The sequence below is a fragment of the Kogia breviceps genome, chromosome 8 (genome assembly GCF_026419965.1).
Source record: "Kogia breviceps isolate mKogBre1 chromosome 8, mKogBre1 haplotype 1, whole genome shotgun sequence".
NCBI lineage: Eukaryota > Metazoa > Chordata > Mammalia > Artiodactyla > Physeteridae > Kogia > Kogia breviceps.
The window spans coordinates 107433772-107438170 of NC_081317.1; the positions used below are offsets into that span (position 1 = coordinate 107433772).

At 41.2% G+C, this 4399-nt stretch overlaps 1 pseudogene; it reads right to left on the minus strand.

Annotated features, from left to right (window-relative positions):
* Positions 1–210: 210 nt before the first annotated feature.
* On the minus strand, positions 211–1284 carry LOC131760874 (protein ARK2N-like; annotated as a pseudogene).
* Between the last annotated feature and the right edge of the window lie 3115 nt (positions 1285–4399).

Below are 4399 nucleotides of genomic sequence, written 5' to 3' on the forward strand. Positions count from 1 at the left end.
AATGAAGTCGTCTAATAAAATTCATCATTCTCAGATTCCTACTGAAGGAAAGAAGAAATTCTTTTCTCTGTGATGTTACTTTCCTAAGTGACTTCTTTTAATTTAAAAAAAAAAGGAGGTGGGGGGAAGGGGGCACTTTTCCATGAGTTTTGATGATACAAATGCCACAAACAGCTCCTGAGGCTGAAGCTATGACAATGAACTTCCATGTCACAAAGAGGAAGGAGGAGTAAGTGGAAGGAAACAGTGCAGAGGAAACACAGTGGCACTGCATTCCAGTAGGTATTTACGTCTGCTATCCTCTTCCAATGTAAGGTCAACAACTGCTGCAGGTGACGCCCAAGTCTGCTGGGGGGTCACAGCCGTCCATGACTGTGTTTGCCGGGTGCTAACATACTGCGTGCCAGAGCCATGCTTCCATGAAGAAACACTCTTGAGTCACACCTCCTTGAGGATGAACCCACCTTGCATGTTCCTGAACTCTCACAATCTCCACTTCACTATCTGAAGAGGTAATATTGATTTCTTCATTGAGTGGTGCATTGCCAGCAGATGTTTTGTCACTTGCTAGGAATCCTGGATCCAAATGACCTGGTGTCTCTGGCAGTGATTGTCTTGCTGCTTCCTGAAACCTCTTCAGCATCATCTGATGAGCTCGTGCTTGAGTCACAAGTCAGGTCACCGTCACTGGCACTACTGTCCTGCAACAGGTTATATTTCTTTCGTGCAGCGGCCTCCCGTTTCTGCCTCAGTAGCCTGATTCTCTCCTTGTGCTTTTGGGTCCGATGACCTTTAACCTTGGCAACTGGGCCATCCTGTTTATCACTGGATTGCCGGGTTTTCTTGGCAGCCATGGTGGATGTTTCACTTTCAGATCAGGACCGGTGAGACTTGCGCCCAACTGTGGCACCAGACACTCCGGAAGGATCTCCTGCTACCGCTGTTTCTGCCTGGGAGGGTTCATTCTCCTCTGCAGAAGACAGTGTATCTGAATCGGCCAGGTGACCAGTAGAGGAAGTGGAAAGCGTGCAGTGGTTAGAGGAGTCTCTCTCATAAACTCGGCCAGTTGTTGGTTTGTCACCCTCCATGGACACTGAGACTCCAAAGAGTTCCTTCTCAGTTCCATCAACAAGCAGAGCATTGAAGAAAGAACTGTAGAATCCACCACACCATCTTTCCACAGATCCATCATCCTCCTTAGCTGACTTCTTGTTCAGATGTTTTCGGTGGGACTTCAGACTCAATGAGTTCTTCAACTTTTCCCAGTGCTTCCTCCATCTTCATTTCAGACTTTCAAGTTAAATCATGGAGCAGAGTCGAGGAAACTACGTCAAAGATGCAACGGGAAAGCAACCCCTCCTGAAGCCTTCCCGAATGAAGCTCGTGGTGTTTGAATCCTTGAGTCGTTCCAGGAGGGAGTCCGCTCCCTTCTCTCCCCACCTTTTCGCAGATGCCAACAGCTCGGGTCAGGGAGATTTGGCTGTGCTCCTCTCAAGCAGTGGTATCAACATCCCAATCAAGTTTCTGGATGAACCTTGCACGCCCCGCAGACAGATCGCCACCTCCAAATATTGGCTTTTTCTAATGGCTTCCTGATACCCTTTAGGGAGCTACTCTTAGGCTCTGTGTCTGGGTTGGAGCTGAACTTGCCTCTTCCAGCAGCACAGAAATAACCCAGGACTGACCAATTAAAGCACCACCCACTTGAGCATAATAATTACTTCCTAGAATGTGGAGTGCCTCTTAAGAAATATTACTCAGGAACATAAAATTGTGCAGCAACTCTGTACAGTTTTGACAGTTTCTTTAAACACTGAACATGCCATGACCATATGACCCAGAAATTGCACTCTCGGACATTTTCTCAGAGAAACGAAAACTTATGTTCACATAAAAACCTGTACATGAATGTTTATAGCAGTTTTATTCATAAATAGCCCCAAACTGGAAACAACCGGTAAGTTCTTCAGTGGGTCAATAAACTGTGGTACCTCCATATCGACTACTACTTAGCGATAAAAGGGGACAACTATTGATATATGTGACAAATCAGATGATTCTCCAGGGAATTATGCTGAGTGAAAAACCCAATCACAAAACTGTACTATTCTACTTATAGAGCACTATTGAAATGACAGAATTATAGAAATGGAAATTAATGATTTCCAGGAGTTAAAGAGGGGGTGGAGGCAGCAAGGAAATGAGTGTGACTATAAAAGGGCAACTTGAAGGGTTTCTGAGGTGATAAAAATGCCCTGTATTTTAACTGCATCAGTGGTGATAACCTAGTTGTGATATCGTACTACAGTTTTGCAAGATGTTACCACTGGGGGGAACTGGGTGAAGGGTACACAGGATCTGTCTGTATTATTCCAAACAATTGTATGTGAATCTACAATTATCTCAAAATACAATGTTTAATTTTAAAAAACCTCTCCCAGGTGATTTTAACATGTAGCCAAGTTTGCAAACAACTTTCCTGGGTCTTCAGCTTGCAGATGGCAGATTGTGGAACTTCTCAGCCTCCATAATCACATAAGCCAATTCCTTAAAATAGATGTCTTATAATGTGTGTATATACATATATAATGTCTCATATATATATATATACACACACACAGACACACATCTTATTGGTATTGGTTCTGCTTCTCTGGATAAGTCTGGCTAATATACTCTATTTACTACCATCTCAACTTTCTGTGGTCTCGATGTCATGTTTTTATCTTACACATATTTCAATCTCACAAGGAATTATTTTCATTGTCTTATAAGCAAATATTCATTTATATATACTTACATGTATACTCACACATTTTTATTGCTATTTATTTCTTCCTTAATTTCCATGCTTCCTGGAAAGCATTGAGACAACTTTTAGTTTTTGTTTCAATGCAATCCTGCTAGTGACAAATTCTTCTAGTCTTTGCTCATTTGAAATGTCTTTATTTTTCCTTCATTTTTGAAGGGTATTTTTCCTGCATATGTAATTCCACGTAGGTCACTGATTTCTTTCAGCACTTTAAGATGTTATTTCATTGTCTTTTGCCTTGAATTGTTTGTATTGAAAAATCACCTGCTCCTTTGAAGTATACGTATCATTTTTCTCTGTCTCCTTTAAAGATTTCATCTGTCTTTGGACTTCAACAGTTTCACTGTTTGAGACCCAGGTGTGGATTTCTTTGGACTTGTTGCACTCATCAAATCTGTGATTTGAGTCTTTAATCAATTTTGGGAACATCTCTGCTAATATATCTTCAAATACTGCTTCTGCCATATTCTCTCTCTCCTCTCCATCTGGTTATCAAATTACATGTTAACCTTTTCTCCATGTTCCATATGTTTCTTACACCTTTTTTCCCTATTTTCTATGCTTTTGCTTCTGTCAAGGTTTTGGTCTGTATATGTTCTATTGATTTACCTTCCATTTCTGTACATCTCTTTTTAGATATATCTAATCTGCTTTTAAACTCACTGCTGACTTTCTACTGGTTATAGTATTTTTAAACTCTAGGTTCTCTTATAAGTTCCAGTTCTCTGGTGAAATTTTTGATCTTGTTATTTTTTTGAATATATTAATCTGATCATTATAATAATCAATATATGATCATTCCAATATTGGGGTTATCTGTGGGCTTGCATCTACTGTCTTTGTTCTCCTAGTTTTCAAATACATTGTCCTGTGTCCTGTGTCTTTGCCTGCCTAGTAATTTTTTTATTGCATGCTGGGCATTGTGTGTGAAGAACCCGTAGAGACTGTGAATGATATTATCTTACTTCAGTGAAGATTTACTTTTCTTCTGGCTGGCAGGTAGGGTAAAGGGGTGGAGGTGTCATCTTAATCCAATCAGGAACTGAGAGGATTCAAGCCTGTTTTCAGTTTTTGTGAGGGCTGATCTGTTTCCACTCTGCCCCTACTTCTGGGGCATAACCCATCCTAGGCATGTCCTGAATGTTCAGTGTCCTTGTCTTTTGGAGGAGACCCCTGGCTCCATGCCACTCCCGCAGATGCCCAGACCCTTCAGGGTGTGGCCCTTCACCTGGGCCTGTCCTCTCTGACCATTTTGTTTTCTGGACTTCAATGCCCTTGTCAGAACTATTTGTTCCAGCCCATCCTTCATGAGAAGCTCTCTCTTGGGTAGTTAAGTTAGTTTACTTTGAAAAACTAATATTTCAGTGGCTGAATGTAGTTTACTTTAAAAATATCTATATTTTACTAGAGATCTTTGAACTTCCAACCAAAAAAGACCTATCTTCTGCCTCTACTTTGCTGTGGGATGCTGGGCAAATCACTGTACTATGGGATTGAAAAAAGGGCTAGGTTTCCTCTAGCTCAGGCATTTTATAGCTCCCTGACCCTAATGGTACACACCAAAGGACAGTCTTGTTGTGATAATAA